This window comes from Cupressus sempervirens, chromosome 5 (assembly GCF_028749045.1).
Source record: "Cupressus sempervirens isolate cs-2001-9-10 chromosome 5, ASM2874904v1, whole genome shotgun sequence".
Taxonomy (NCBI): domain Eukaryota; kingdom Viridiplantae; phylum Streptophyta; class Pinopsida; order Cupressales; family Cupressaceae; genus Cupressus; species Cupressus sempervirens.
This window is the reverse complement of record NC_143122.1, coordinates 256,358,091-256,375,931: the sequence shown is the minus strand read 5'-3', so window position 1 is coordinate 256,375,931 and position 17,841 is coordinate 256,358,091. Positions and strand designations below refer to the sequence as shown.

The window sequence follows — 17,841 nt, the reverse complement described above, 5'->3', positions numbered from 1 at the left end:
TGCCTCTACTAAGGACCACAAGAATGTAGGATGTCTTCACGAGCATGGGTGACCCCTTGAGCTAGTGGATAGAAAGGATTTTGGCCACTAAAACATGGTTTTTAGTAAGGGCATTCTGTTCGGCAAGTTAATGATAAACTTTCGTAGAAGGTCTCCCAGCCTCGAGAACCGAGGTTTGACACACCACAAGGGTACTGGAGGAGAGCTATCACGCAGCAATACTACCAATACAGCTTTCACCGTAATCAAATTTTATATAGCAGCTAGAATGTTGACCTGGCTTTGGCCCGTTACCGCTCTGAGGTTGTCCCCTGGCATACCCAATATCGAGTATCTTGGTCCAAGGCAGGCCTCCTATAGAAGTTACATGGATTTCTCTTACACCCAAGATCCATGAATGGCGAGGGAAGATGATACATCCAATGTAACTCCTAGGGATCTAACACCATAGACACGCCAGGAAAAAAAGAAAAAGGTTCTTTTTAAGCACCAAACGAAATGTTATCTAATCTAGGAAATCCACACACATAGTTTTGAAAGACACACAAAGCCTTTGACAACATCCTGCAAAGCACACATCAGTAGTTTGTTATGATCATATCTTCACCCAACGATCGCCACATGCTAGAAATAGACCATTAGTAACACAAAATCACCTAATCTATGTCCTAGAGAGTGATAGGAGCTTGAAATGCATATTTTGATTTTTGCATGTGCTTACTATGAACCTAGGTGTGCTCTGATAGTACAGATCTAGGTGTGAAAAGGAAGAGCAAATAGTAATTATACCCTTCCAAGTGAGCTCCTTCCTTTCACCTACAAGCAAAAAACAAGAAAACCCAAGTTAGATATGCATGTTCACGTCGGGTTCACCAAATGTAGGACCAAAAAATGAGTTAAAAGCATAACATACTATGAGCAAATCACAAACCCAATCAACATACGTTAGCACCCACTAGTCTACCATGAAAGCCAAACTAAACAAAAGAAAGCAAACATAATCAAAAACTCCCTTTTCCGTTTGTAGCTCCCATGTCCTTCTTTCTTCTCCAAATGATTGTAGCTCCAAAGTTGCCTATAGTGCACACAAAATTGAAGCAAAAGTCTATGATGTGGATAATGCCATGAGAATACTTGAAGTTGTGATTTGAATGTGAGAGATGGAATGAGAAATCTAAAAGAAATTAGGACCTAAAGGATTCCAAGACTTCAAGAAGACAAGGATTCAAGGACTCAAGACTTAAGCATTCTCCTCCAAGAGACCCAAAATGAGAGAAAGAGTGTTCATTTTATAATTTTCAAGTAGGGTGAGAGCATTGGATTTGTCACCTACAGACATGCGATGTGGCAAGAGATTCCTATGATGCATATGACAGAATATGCCAAAAGTAAGATTCTATGACACATGCAAGTCAAATTTGGAAGAGAATCTATGACGCATCATAAGATTCCTCAACCCACTTAAAGCCAAGAATCTATGACGAATAAGCCAAATAGGGACATGTGTAAGAGGTAATAATAATTCCTTTGATGTATATGACAGAATATGCCAAAAGTAAGATTGTATGACACACGAGAGTCAAATTTGGAAGAGAATCTATGATGCGTCATAAGATTCCTGAACCCACTTAAAGCCAAGAATCTATGATGAATAAGCCAAATAGGGACATGCATAAGAGATAAGAATATTTGATTATGACAAATCTCAGCCAAGTGTCAAAGGAGAATCCATGAGGTGTCACATCCAAGTGTCATGATGATGAAATATTTTTATGGAATATTTGAATTTAAAATCCTCTTATTCCACAAAATAAGAATTAGTAGAAAATGGATTTAATGATGAAAAATGGAACTTAGGAAATTAAGAATTTCCATGGTTTGCAGATAATGAATCAATTAATTAATAAAATTAATTTATTGACGATGATAAACTAATTAATTAATAAAATTAATTAATTGAGGATGATAATTAGGAAGAATAATTAGAAAGAATAGGATTAAATTATGGGTTATTTAATCCTATAGAGAAAATTAGCAAATGATTGGCCAAATTGATTAAATGAATGTGACTGTATCCTTTGATGAAAATGTGACAATGATGGATATCGAATAAGATGATGAAAATGTAGACCAAAACTATGGTCAAATTAATTGATAGATGGAAATTGATAACATTCCAAGGACACATGACATGAATAAATTGATATGTAACATTTAACAGACATTGTAAATGCTACAGGATTAAAATTGATTGATAAGGTTCGATCATAATAACACTAACGGACATTGTCAATATTATTAAAATGGTTGATGATGCCATGATCATACATTGAAAGCCTCAACAACATCAAAGATTGAATAACATGAATGATATTTTGACCTAGCACTGAGAGCCATGACAATACTAAGGTCATATTGATAAGATTGATAAATGATAGGTTTCCAAGGCACTGAAAGCCACAACAATGCCTAGGAACGGATAAATGATGATTGATGTGGGATGTTTGATATGTTTTGGGTTGATTAGGATTGATTCTGGGTGATTTTGAGTTGATTTGGGGTGATTTTGAGTTGATTTGATATGATTTCTAGTTGATATGAAATTGATGTGAAAGAGGATACAAATGACAAAATATGGTCAATCTGGCCAAAAGATCAAAGTTAGTAGAATGAGAAAATGGGACAAATTATTATGAAGAAGTGATGAAACTGTTGATGCAAACCATTTTTGAGCATCTACAATTTCCAACAATTGGTATCAAATATTTGTGGTTCTCTGAGAAGAAGTTTAAGAACCTAAGAAAAGATCAGAGGCAATGGAGGTATATAGGCTAGATAAGGCTATTGGGAAACTAAAGAAAGAAAAGGAGCAACTCTCTCTATCCTTGAAAAGAAGAAAAGATCTTACAATACAAATGAATGACAAACTGTATACTAAAGAAATAAATTTAGATGGAGCTAGTGAGGCAACCAGAGACCTTTTGGAAAAGAATTACAATCTATAAGAAGAAGTTAGAAAGCTGAAAAGAGAACAAGAAATTTAGTTAGTAAGATTATGTGAAGTCATGGAAGAAAAAGACAAAGCCAAAGAAGATATAGAAGAGAAAAATAATGAAATTCAACATCTATCCCTTCAACAAATAGACTTCATTGATCAGCTCACTAATGCAAATGAAGAAATCGTGAATCTAAGATTAAAGAATGAAAGATTGCAAAATGATCTAAACTTTGAAAAGAAAACCAATGAGAGGATGATGAAATCTCAAGAAGAAATGAATTAGTTGAATGAGAAAATTCAATATAGACATAAATGAAAAGCAGGAATATGATACATAGAAGGTGAATCATCTAAGCAAGGAGCTCAAAAGAATCAAAGGCCTACTAGCAATCATTGTGGTAAGTTAGGTCACACATCAAAAAAATGTTGGAGTATTGGTAAAGAAAAATTCAATGGAAAGTGATACAATTGTAATGAGCATGGTCATAGAGATAGTGAATGCAAATAGAGAACTAAATTTGAAGGTAATTGTCACAAATGCAAAAAGCATTGACGCAAATCTTTTGAATGCAAAACCAAGATATTAAACCCAGCAGGACAAATTGTGAAAGCAATATTTGGATGGGACTATAACACATGGTGTAGATGCCACTACTATGGAGAATTTGGGCACATTGGAGAAAATTGTATAAAACATCACATGAGGACAAGAGACACCACTAGAAGATGTTTTATTTGTATAGAACTAGGACATCTTTCCAAGAACTGTATGAACACTGCAAGGATAGAAGATGGAAAGAAAGCCAAAGTTGACAATATCATAAAGAAGATAAGGCAGCAATGGATTCCAAAATCTTCTAAGAATGCAAGTCAAAACCATGAAGCACATGTCACTCAAGGATAGGGTGACTCAAGCATTTCAATTTGATCTCCCATAGAGATGACTGGAACTAAGACTCTGAAGCAGACATCTTACATCAGTTCTAGCCAACTAGAAGGAAAGATCAATATCAACACTCAAGATGCAAGGGGATCACTGAGTGACTAAGGAAAATCAAGACATTATCGAGCTAGTTTGTGTTGCAAGACCCTATCAAACTAGGTTGGGATATAGTAAAACATTGTGTAGACACTGTAATATCTCCATTTCCAATATTAGTTTTTATAATGATAATAATAATGTTAATATGAGATAAATAAATAAATAAATAAATATAATTTATAATTATGATTGCATTTGATAAAGTAAAATAAATTTAATAAATAATATTAAAATAATAATAGTAAACAAATATTAAATATATATCATTTATTGTTATATTATATCAAATGAATATAATATTATATTATATCAATTGATAAAACATTAAATAAATAAAGAATGAAATAATAATAATAATTTTTTATATATAATAATAATAATGACATGTTAATTATATCTAAATATTAATCTCTATTATCCATCGCTTGATTCTTAAGTGTGCACATTATATAGATAACCATTGGGAAGAGTTGTGACTCATCAAAGGATATACAAATGGAAAGATATAAGATTTCTCAAATGAGATCGAAAAAAGAGGGAGGAAAAGACAGGATGAAATTTATCCATGATCAATTTAACTTGTTAAGTGTATGCACAAGCCTTGACTAATAACTCCAATCAGTAGTGACATGTGTTTCAAACTGTAGAAGCAATAAAGATAGTGTCTCGTACCTGTCATACTAGTGGCAATAAGAGAGAACGGCCCTGTACCTCTACCCAATGGTTGTCTTGATATCATTCAAAATTAATAGAGAAATCTAAATAAATTTTGCCTCAAACCAGTTACATAGAGGGGGAGAAACAATGATCGAGGGGGGGAATACTATTCTACAGACGTTCTGCAAAATCAATTACAACCTGCTGGTAAAATAATTATCTCCAAGAACGATTAAGTTGTGATTCAGAAGGATTATGTATCAATCAAACTTAGCACTTGCCATGGGACATCTAAGGGTACACATGTATTAACCAATCAAAATCTCAGTAATTAAGAAATAAATACACTATCTATAAAGACAAATTTTGTTGTTATTGTGAGAATAATTATTCAGTAACACTCGTCTTGTATCATCACTCCATTTATATAGATCTTCATATGAATAAAGGAAGTCATTGTTAAGGGATTGCTAAAGAGGATTCATAAATGTTGTGCCACATTGAGGATTCTTGATAATCCATTTCATAGGTTGAAGCGACAACTGTGAACTTACAAACAAGATTACTAACCAGGGTTAGATTACATTAAGATATTGAATTTAGGCTCACTTATACATGGTGACTCTATTCATTAAAAAGAAAATCAAAAATTCCTCTCCATCAGTTAGTGTATAAGGAAGAAATCTTAGTAACTAAATTTACAAAAATATTGCCCTATATTCTAAGTGAATTAATTTAGGGGACATTACAGTGATATCAGAGCATCGATCTTGCCATCCTATGAAAAATAGTTCATGCAAACCTACAAGAAGAGAAATAAGAAGATGAATATGAATGAAATGGCCAATGAATTAAGAACCTTCATGGAATGAACTAATCAAACCCTCATGAGTCAAAATGAAAGATTAGATAAATCCAATAAAGCTCTTCTAAATGCATTACAAAATATGTGAATCTCTATCAATAGCCTTAAGAATAACTCTTCCCATGGGAGAAATATAAGTTCGAATGAACTAGATATTAAAAAATCATGATCTACTAGGATCCCTAGACCACCTTTTCTACTAAGGGAATAAATTCCAATTGAAGAAGTAGGGATAGACCAGCCCACTAATAGCATAGTCAAAAATGCAAGGGCATATGTAAGCCTCAAACTAGAGATTAGGGAACTTATAAAATTTACAGAATTTTTTGAAGGTCAAAAACATGTGATCCCAAAAAGAATTGGAAGAAGACCAAAAAAAGAACTTAATCATAAGGTGAACAAGATAATGCTTCCAAATTTTGAGGGATCAAGAAAAATAACAGCCCATGCATGTCTCCAATAATTAAATACATATTTTACTCTTAGCCCAATGACGAAAGAAGACGCACTCCAATTTGCTATACTCCACTTAGAAGGAACGACACATGAATGGTGGCACAATGGGCTTCTCTCCTTAAGACATCAAAACATAAACTCATATCAGGAATTCTCCCAAAAACTGATCAAATTGTTCAACCAAGTTGAACCGAAATGGTACTTCAAAGAACTGACCCATTTAAAACAATATGGAATGGTGGAAGAATTCTCTAATGAGTTCCAAAAACTTGTAGTTATGGTCCCAAATTTATCCCAAAAGAGGCTTACATATTTTTTTTTTGAAGGTCTAAAGGATTCTATCAAAAATATAGTTAACCCATTAGAACCTCAAATGGTGGAAGAAGCCATTCAGAAGGCTAGAAAGGTAAAATCTAATTCATCAAAAGAAAGATCTAAGAATTTCTTGGCAAAGACAGAGCATAGAAATGAAAACTTGTGCAAAGACCAAAGAGAGAAAGAATGTTATTTCTATAAATAGAAATGGAGTAGGGGACACCAATTCCTGAGTAAAGAAGCCCAAACACAAAAAAAAAAAAAAAAAAAAGGACGCATTGAAGAAAGACATATGTTTCAGATGCAAAAGCCCTTGGGAGCCTAGACAGAAGTGTGACAAGAAAAGTCAACTCCATAAAATCAAAGCAATGCAAGAAATAAATAATGAAGAGGCTTCAGAACAAGAATGCAAATAGTGATCAAGAGAGGATGGGAATAGATAACCATTGAAGCTTTGAGGAAATTTAACTTTGGTCTCTGATCTGGAAATATAAATATCAAACAATACATATATTTACATATTTTTATGATTATTACTAGAAATTTAATATTTAATTTAAATAAAAGGAAAGAGTGGAAAGTAAGGGAGAACTGCTAATGACACCCTACTATTAGCATCTTCCTAAGAGGGCAATTAAGGGAGAATAGCTAGGGCACCCTATTGCAGTAGTATGTTAGGGAGAACTGTGGTCAAGACACCCTATTACTTTGTAATTAAGGGAGAACTGCTAGAGCACCCTATTGCATAATTAGTTGAGGGAGAACCGCTGAGGGCACCCTATCATAGTGATAGTAAAGGGAGAATTGCTAGGAGGGCACCCTACTCCACTATGATTATGGGAGATCTACTAGGGCGCCTCACTACAAAGAAATTATTATAGAGATCTTGAGATGAGATAAAGTCTCACCTAAGTATTATAAAGAGGGGTAATACTAAAGGGATACCCATTGAGGCATAAGGGCATGATAAATTCTTTCGAAAGAAAGGAAAAGGAAGGATTGAGCAACACACAGTATATAAAGATAAGTTCCTCTCTTAAATTGATCTTAGTACTTTAAAATCTAAAGTTGTGATACTTAAATTTCTATTTGAAAATAGCTAATCCCATATTAAAATTGTTGTTGTAGGACTATTGTTCAAATCTTAAGGAGAGAACATTGAATTTCTTGAGGACAAGCAATTTTGGGAAGGGTAGACTGTAATATCCCCATTTCCAAGATAAGTTTTTATAATAATAATAATTTTAATATGAGATAAATAAATCAATAAATATAATTTATAATTATGATTGCATTTGATAAATAAAGAATGAATGAAATAATAATAATAATAATTAAATTTATTATAATAATAATAATGACATATGTTAAATATATCTAAATATTAATTACTATTACCCATTGGTCAATTCTTAAGTATGCACATTACGTAGATAACCATTGGGAAGAGTTGTGACTCATCAAAGGATATGCAAACAGAAAGATATAAGATTTCTCAAATGAGATCAAAAAAGGGGGGAGGAAAAGACAGGAGGAAAATTATCCATGATCAATTTAACTTGTTAAGTGGATGCACAAGCCTTAATTGACTATTAACTCCAATCAGCAGTGATGTGTGTTTTAGACTCCAGAAGCAATAAAGACAGTGTCCCACACTTCTCATACTAGTGGTGATAAGAGAGAATGGCCCTATACCTCTACCCAATGATTTTCTTGATATCATTCAACATCAATAGAGAAACCTAAATAAATTATGCCTCAAGCTAGTTACATAGAGGAAAAATAGTGATCGAGGGGGGGATACACTATTCTACAAACGTTCTGCAAAATTAGTTATAACCCGCTAGTAAAACAATTATCTCCAGGAATGATTAAGTTGTGATTCAGAAGGATTATGTATCAATCAAACTTAGCACTTGCCCTGGGACATCTAAGGGTACACATGTATTAACCAATCAGAATCTCAATAATTAAGAAATAAATACACTATCTATAAAGACAAATTCTATTGTTGTGAGAATAATTATTCAATAACACTCATCTTGTATCATCACTCCATTTATATAGATCTTCATATGAATAAAAGAAATCATTGTTAAGGGACTGCTAAAGAGGATTCAAAAATGTTATGCCACATTGAGGATTCTCGGTAATCCATTTCATAGGTTGAAGCCACAACTATGAACTTACAAACAAGATTATTAACCAAGGTTGAATTACATTAAGATATTGAATTTAGGCACACTTATACATGGTGACTCCATTCATTACAAGAAAATCAAAAATTCCTCTCAATTAGTTAGTATATAAGGAATAAATCTCAGTAATTAAATTTACAAGAGTACTGCCCTATATTCTAAGTGAATTATATTAGGGGACATTACAGACATTGAATTATGAATAGCTCTACCAAACATTAAGGTTGAACTGAGTGGAAGACAAATTTTCACTGAATGAGCAATCGTACCAAACATTTATGGCGATTGAAAAGTGAAATTTTTTTAAAAGAAAGGAAATTGAATTCAGAGCTATTTGCAAAGTGTGATTTTTGTGCTTCCATGTGATTCGTGTGTTTTTTGTTGAAGATTTTTCATGTATTCATAAACTCTACTGAGCATGGCATCTTCCAACAAAAAAAATAGGAAAGGATCTAAGATGTTGGTTTGAGGAGTTAGGTGGAAGACACCAAACTTCAAGATAAGTCTAGCGATTATAGAAGCACTTGATTCAACTGGAGCTCAGCTGCAAATTCCACCAAAGACATTACTTGTTAACAATATTTGTTCACATTTTTATTGTTTGCTACAAGAGATTGGAATCCTAGAAATGGATGAGACTCTGAAAAAAGTTATGTGTGAATGGTGGGTTGAAACCCAAGCATCAACATTTGGAGATGAAGGGTTTAACACACATTTTGCATATTCCCTGAGACTTTTAGAAAAAATAGATAAGGTTTATTCTTAGCCATATACACAACAAACAGCTATGGTTGGAGCAACCTATTCAAATAATAAAGAAAAAGATTCATCAAATCACAGGGTTTCCAATGTTGAACAAAGCAAAGAGTACCAAAACCCTAAGTTAGGTAGAATTGGAAAGCAAAACTCTTGCCGAGTGGGATGGAAGATATATGAAGATCAGCAGTGTGAGTGACATGCAACTAAATTTTGGAATTCATGTGATAGCTCATAAGATCTATAGCTCTAATCATCTCAACAATGTGTCATGTGAGGCAGTTGGTCTAGCTCTCAAGGTAGTGAAGAAAAACATGTCCTTCAACCTTGCCAAACTAATGTTGAATCAATTCAAAAAGAACGTGGAAAAAATTAGGACTTCAAACAACAATCCATGTAAGTTTGGTTCATTCTTGACTTGTTTTTTCTTCATTATATAAATATTTTTCCCTTCAAAAGGTTTAGTCGTATGGATAAATTATGTACCTATACTATATCATATTAATGACTATATAATAGAGATGGGAAAGAACCTTGTCAAGATCATGGATAGTTACTTTGATTCATGCAAAGAAAAGATGAATAAAAGATGTAGAATTCCAAAGAAACTTGTAGGATATTACAAGGATGATGTTTGTTTTATGGTAGATTGTGACAAAGTGTACATTCAAGCAGTCAAACCTAGAGTGGTGTGAGTTAAGCCTCTAAGCTATGAGGTTAACATTGATGATACCAAGGATATCATTGAGGCACTTTTGAATGAACCTTTAGATACCAAGGCCACATATTTTTGTACTTTTGATGAAGCCAAATCTAGAATGGAACTTGAAATTAAGCTTCCTCAAGCAGTCAGTAAAGGAAAGAAGAGGATAGAAAAACTAAGGCAAGCAAGTTCTACTCTCCTGTTGGCTAAAGGAAAAGGGGATGATGTGGAAGGAGATGAAGTAGAAGAAACAAAATTTGAAGAAGAAGAGCCAATCAAGAAGAAGGGTTATCATAACCAGACCCACCAAGTCATCTACTATAGTATTCATAAGAAGAGCATCCAAATAGAGAAATAAATTGAAATAATGTGAGGAAGATACCAAGGAAATTATTTTCAAAAGACCTCCACCTACATTTCAAGAAAAATGAAAGGAAATTGATGCAGGAGTTGGCATGGCAAACATCAAATCTCTCAGATATGAGACTAGGAAAGTAGATGAGAAGAAGAAAGTTGAAGAAATGATAATTTCAAAAATAGGTAAATGGAGATACTCACCTGATCAACTTGCTCAAAAAATTCCCAATGAGCTTATGCAAAAAATCAAGCTAAGATGGGAAAATACTAAGAAAACTATGAAATATATATTTAAACAGACTCTAAGGCAGCTCATGTCGAGTCTTAGTGATAAAGAAGTGAAAGAATCCATGAAGAAAAATGAAGAAAAATTCACTCAACACATGCATGATATTGGTTAATGACATTGAACATGTGGTGAAGATAGCTACAACCACATGGAAAAGTATTTAGAAACTTCATCAACCAGGTGATTTTGTTGTTCATGTTAGTGACATAGATGATGAAGATGACAAGGAAGAAAATGACAATAATTATGATAAAGATATAGAAATAGATGATGTAAATCTGGATGATGAGGAGAAAGAATAGGAAGCTACAGAGAAGAATCTACCTGAGATTTAGAGTATTGAGGAAACTAACCCAGAGAAGATTGCAACAAAAGTGATGGCCTCATTTCCTGAGCAAAGCTTGAATGCCATCAAGCTCAGAGAAAGCTTCTGCCAAGTTGGTTGTGGAAACCACTGCAACACCATGCCCCCAACCAATCTATTCACCTATACAACTGAGTACCATATTCACTAAAGTGATTAGCACTTCATCTACCAAGCAACTAGTGCTTCCTCCATCATCAGATTGGCTACATCAACTAGGTATTTCTATTGTCAGTGAAATATCTACTTTTGTTGCCAGCCCTTCTGTTTCTACTGTTGTTACAATTCCAAGTATGCAAATAGTAATTACAAAGACAATTGAGAGCAAGCCTCAACCAAGTACTAAAGTTTCAAATAATGATAAGGGTAAAGAAGAAGACATTGATCTTAATAAGGATATAGTTATCCCAAACTAGGATATTTCTACTCTAAATCCTAATCAAATGAACATTGTAGGTGAACTATTGCAAAAGAAAATTAAGCAGCAGAAACTTAGAGAGGAGAAAAGAAGAGAAAACCAAGTGCTTGAAGATGTGAAGAACATACTTGTAGATGCACTAAGCACTAAGGTTGATAGTACACAACCTATTTTGGTTTAGTTAGCAAAAGTTATCGAGAAATTCAATGAAGATCTTAATAGACAAGAAAATTTGCTATAGAGAGCAGAGAGGAAATTTGAGAAAATAGTATTAGAGCAAGTGGCACTAAAAATTGCAATAATTCAAGTAGCACTATCTACTATTCTTAGCTCATTAGAAACCTCTACAAATAATGTTACTTTATTATTCAACAAGTTATGTGATACATCAATCTTCACCCAAGGAATCAAAGATAAACTATCTAAGATAGATGAAGGCTTGAAGGTAAGTCCACACTAGTTGTCACTTGAGCCGAGCTACAGTTCTACTCACTACTCAAAGATCAAATTTTTGACTAATATGCAAGCAAAATTATTAAGGGAAGAAGCCAGGATTAGGGCCACACTTGTAGACATTCAAGGCATGATTCTTTCAAACATGGATGCATTACAGAAACACATTGCACATGCTAAAACTCTCATCCATGACAATAACTTCTCCATAGTTGATCACATGAGAGAGTTATCAGCATAAGTACATATTACACTTCATGCACGCAAGGTGTTACAAGAAAATTGGGACAAGACAATGGCATTGATTTCGAAGGTGCATTTTGACTTCTTGTCACATTTTGGCATCATCATGTACACTAGTACATTCGACCTCATTTTTTGACCATCTATTAAAATATTTTAGATTGGTCAGAATATGGAAGGAAACATGTCTTTTTCTTAAAATCCATGCCTATTTTGGTCAAAATTTTGACCAACATGAGCTTAATATGTTAAAATGAAAAAGGTTTTCCTACTTCATTGTTATGTTTCACGAAGCATGTGTGGGAACTACACGAGCATTTGATTTGGTTTTCACAGAGCGCAGGAGCTACAGGAAGTTTGATGTTTGTATAAGATATTTTGTGACTAAATTTTCTGATTTTATAAGCTATATATTTTTGATGGCACTAGAAGTTTGAGCTGTTCTCTCATAGTTGTGTACTTCTATTTAATTTTGAGTAAATTCCATTGATTGATTATTGATTATATAGCTAACTCTTTTAATTTGTTTCAAATAGATGGTTGGGAGAGCCGTTGGGTGTAGTCTAATTGGAAAAAGGATGAAGGCACAACTAGAGAGTGGGTTCACACAACAAGAAAATGGCAAGGGGATCTAGAGGACAAGGGTGTGTAGTTATATCTTGCTATTTTGGTTTTTAATAACCTTTGAATACTTAAATGATTTGGCTAAAATCTTAATATGTTTAAAAAGATTTATGACTTGGTTATTAAATGTCTTCTCATTAAATCTAAAAAATAACACTGCATCAGCTCAATATTAATAAATTAACACCTGCTTTTCTTTTATAGATGAAGAAGTATAGGAGTGAAAAACAAAATCTAAGCGTAGACTTGTAAATCTGACACAACTTGTGTGTTGAGGGTATGCATGTAGGTTGAGACTTCTAAATCTAAAAAAAAATGCTAGTGAAAAGTAAAAATATAAACTTAGATGTGCATGCATGTTCCCTATCTCACATCACTAGGTGTTGAGAGTTACAAATAAAGAAAGTCATTTTAATTAGTCTAGCTGCAATATGCTATTGTTGAAGCACATTCTTTGAGAAGAACATGGACTAAGAAACTAGATAATAACTGTAACTAAAAATGTTGGATGGTGTCACAAAATACATAAAGATTATCCAAATGATGACATTTCAATGATTATTATCTTCTAAATTGGAGAATGCAGGCAATAGATACATTTTTATTTCAACATTTTCTAGCAAGGTTTTGCATATTCTTGGCTTTAACATTATTTTTTATCTTTTTCATAGGTGCATCTTCACAATAGAATTTTGGGATTAAGCAATAGACAGAGTGCCACTTACAAGCTTGAAAAACACCTTATCTCAATAATTATCAATGGTATTGAAATTTGAGTTGAGCTTGGGGGGAAAATGGGCTACTATATAGACGTCCTTGCTTGTTCGTCACAAGACTATAATGAAACACTAAAAGTTATGCACCATATCATTATTCAGAGCATTCAAAGACTCTATGCTTCATATCAGGTTGTCAAGGAGTAATAATCATTGAGGGTATTTTAAGACCACAATGTGCAGAACAACTTTAGAAATTCTCTCTACAAAGGTAAAAGGACACTCCATGATATTCTTCCATGCTTGACTGGATTAGCAAGTAACCTATATAGGTCACTAATCCAAAACAAGCCACTATTGTGAACTCTAGCAAAAACTTGACCAAGTCCAAGGCTATGTTTTCTAATAATTACTTATTAAGCATCAAACCAACAATAAATTTTTTATTTGTTAGGCAATAAATTAAAAGAAGTCTCTTCATCATACAAAGAATAGATATCATCTAGTTCAAAAATATGAGTCGAAGGTGTTGGAATTGATAGTGAACCCCATAGCTCCTAGAAATCACCTGCAACCAAAATGCATGTTACATCTGTGTCTAAGAGAGAATATGATTCAAAAAGCATGATTGATATGCTTGCATTGTTTGATGGAATAAATGGGGACTCAACTAGAGAGATTACAATGAATGCTTAAAAGAGAAAAAAGATAAAACCTTACATGATATCCTAGGTGAGGATTATTAAGTTAGATCATGCTTATCCTATGCTACAGGACAACATAACCTATAATTAGCTTAATTTAAATATAGAAAAACATTCCTAAGTTTAGTTTAATTGAATAAAGTAAAGGGGGACCTAAGCAATGATTGGTTGATTAATTAATTACTAAGATGACTACCTAGTTATGTGAACAAAAGGAAAGAAGAAAGAGATAGAGCCCAATACTATAATGGGTAATTGGTGTCATTGCCCAACTCCACTTGAATGCCATCTTCACATTCTTTAAGTTTAAATGCCTTCTTATTGAAGGTCATATGTTTGGATGCTTCATTATCTACATACCACTTGTAATGTCCCCTACTGAGTCATCTATGAGTAAATAACTTAATGAGAAATAATCTAGAATTAATCTATTGAAAAATGAGAGAACTTAAGCTATTTCAATTATGTTACTGAATTGGGAGGAATATCAAGATATAGTGGATTGTGTGAAATCAACATTAACAACCTTCCTCAAGGTTTATGAAGATCCGAGCCCTTAATCCTGACTTGGAGTAACCTCAAGGAAACTTGATCCCATCTTGGTTAATCCTCAAGGCATCTTACAGGGACACTGATCCTTATCCATCTTGGAATGTTCTATTAGTTGGATTAAATAGTCCTACACTATATCCTAGTTCTTCAAATTTATAATTTATATGAGTATGAAGTTATCCATCAAATTATGATTGATGTTAGAGGGTGTGTGTGGGGCACTTACCTTAAAATATCCATGTCAAAATTGTGAATGGAGCATCTGTTATGTATATTTGTGCTCTTATGTTCATCTAGTTATAATAGATGAAGATAGTTATTGGTTTGGACATTTGCTTAAGCCTATTAACTGCAGACTTGCCGATATGCACCACAATAGATTCCCTTTGAATGTTGTGGATTCTGCCTGAGCATAGAATGGAATTGGTTGTTCCTTGACTATGCTTTTTATATTCCTTTTGTCTTGATTGATGTCACTATTCTCTTCCATCTTTGATGACCCTATGTGATTATAACACTTAATAATATGTGTTTAATTTTCCTTCACTTGTGCATGGGTCAATTCATTGGGTTGATGAAATTCCATATTCAATGTGATTTATTTGTTAACCAATTCTACATGTCTGTTAATGAATGAAACTTCCATTGTTTAATTGGGTCAACCAATCAAGTGTCACCCTTTTTTTCTATGTTTTAATATATGTTTTCCCATTGATAAATTTAGGCTCCACATTGTACCAATAGGATACATTGTATCTCAATCTACCTAGCATGTGTATGGGCTGAGAATTGATCCCTTCTAAACATATTTCTTTTACTCTGCCCCATGCTACCCTCCCCCTTTTATATTTTATTTTCATCTTACATCTTCCATGCAGTTTCATAATTTGATTGATAGTTTCATATTTGAAAGATGAGATATCACACCACCCTATACTAGAACACTATAAGTGGATAAGCATGAAACCTTGGAGAAAGTTGCTTCAGGTTTGGATGCTAACTCACACCTTTACTCATTTTATGAATGAGAGCTTGGTTTTGACTCTTCACTTTAAATGAAATAATCTCCAATCAAGTCCTCTCCTAGATGAAATCATTTCAAATCTTCTCACAAGTGCAAATACCTTGAACCTATGGGTCTCAAGATGGAGAGAACCCATTTAAAGCTATAAGAACCAACTTATCATTTTCCACCTTCATCCTAATAGCAACAAGTTGATTTCAAAGATCATTGATATTCATAAGATAACTAGCCACTATGCATCTATTGCTGGTGTATGGTATTTAGCTTGCACTTTAGTAGCATCTTGCAAGAAACATTCACATCCTAATATATAGTGATCAAGGAATCATACATCTTCTTAGTTGTCTTCATCTCTAACATGTACAAAATCAAATGAGTATTCACCAAATCTAAGGTGATTCTCTTTAGCTTTGGTTGACCTTTGTTATTGTCCATCCAATTAAAGAAGGTCAGTATGAGACTTGAGTTGCCACCTTGTCCCCACGGAACTCAAAAATCAACCTCCATCCCTCCCCCAATAGCATCTGCAAATTGCATTTCCAAGGAGTAAAGTTGGAAGCACCCTCTACACAAGCATGCTCTCTAAGTCTGAGAGTAGTCACACTTGCAATTCTTAGAATATGCTAGAACCAAATAGATTGGTCAGCTATAACACAGATTAGCAACCTATCACAAGTGTAGAAACATTCCAATAAATAAATCACTTTGGACATCCAGCCCTATAACTTCTCACCCATATGGAACTCTTCAAATACTAAAGAATCTTGAGCATAACACACCTTGAAAAGAATCAACCACCTATCTAGGTAAAAATCAATCCTCCGATAACTAGTTCTTAAGCATCATGCTCAATAACATATCATGGGACCTAGTGCCTCTTACAAGCACATATTGGCTTCAATAACTAAATCTTGGGCATCACAACTATTGAAACCACTAAAAAATCCTTCTCACAAATAACATGCATTTACATTCTTTGATACTATGTTAAATTTCCCGACCATGGTAAGTAGATTCTACACTAAAAATGTTAAAATCTATAACACTAGGTATGTTGAACATGATAACTCCTAAAAAATGAAAAATTTTGATTCTAAATACAAGAATCTAAAAGTACATCTCACTAAAAAGAAAACCTTGAATACCTAGTATTCAACTCTCAAACCTTTAACTATCTTCTTATTAAATCTGAAAAATAATGTTGCACAAGCTCAACATTAAGCAAAGAAATTACCAGAGGAGACATGGGGCAAAAACAAAGATGTCAGTCAATATTTTTTTGAAATTCTTTCTTGTAGATGTTTAAGCTAACTATAGAGCCATTCATTCTTATTTTTTGATGATTTTGTTCCTTGTCATTTTAGGCTGAAAAGGCAGCATTTGAAGAGACTAAGAAGAAGAAAGAGGAAGAGGTGTATCTTATAGTTCTATCTGCTCATGACTCACATTGCTTATTTTCTAGTAAATTGTTGGGCTTCTTGTTAGCCTGTGATTACAGACACATTATTTAGGACCATGCAAATAATATCTTGAAAAGTATTTAGTTTGTTGATGTTAAATCTTGGTCTAAAATTCTTGCAGGAGAAAGATAAGTCTAGTGATGCAAACCCTTACAACAATAGTAGAATACTGACATAAACCCTTACAAAAAAACTATATGCAAACCCCCAAAAGTCAACTCAAACACTAAGACTAAAATGTAGAAAAATTCTTCTTAGTCACCATCTAGATACCATGCCTATTGACAAATATGTGAGAACACTTGCAGTGCCCACTTTATGAGATGGTTGTCAAATCCTACAATTATAAGGCATTCACAAAGATTAAACATGCATGCATAAAAGAAATAACATCAACACAAGAGACACCAGATTTAATGTGAAAACCCAATATGGGTAAAACCACCAAGTAACTAGCTACCAATTTTCACTCTTCTAAAGTGAGCCCTATTAGGAGCCAACCCTGTCAAAGGTTACAAAATACACTGTGAGGTGTGACCTTGTTAAAGGATTTAATCACCCTGCTAGGAGTGGCCTTGCTAGAGGACTTAAGAAAAATTCAATAGAACTATCCACCTTGTTAGAGGATTTACAAAATGGTTATTAAA

The 17,841-nt window shown here is 33.5% G+C and overlaps 1 long non-coding RNA gene across 1 annotated transcript; it reads left to right on the top strand.

Moving 5' to 3' along the window:
* Window positions 1-16,952: 16,952 nt before the first annotated feature.
* On the top strand, window positions 16,953-17,342 carry LOC149555510 (uncharacterized). Its single transcript, XR_016365321.1, has 3 exons — window positions 16,953-16,997; window positions 17,099-17,146; window positions 17,316-17,342. It is a non-coding gene; the product is annotated as an uncharacterized LOC149555510 (long non-coding RNA).
* Window positions 17,343-17,841: the final 499 nt, after the last annotated feature.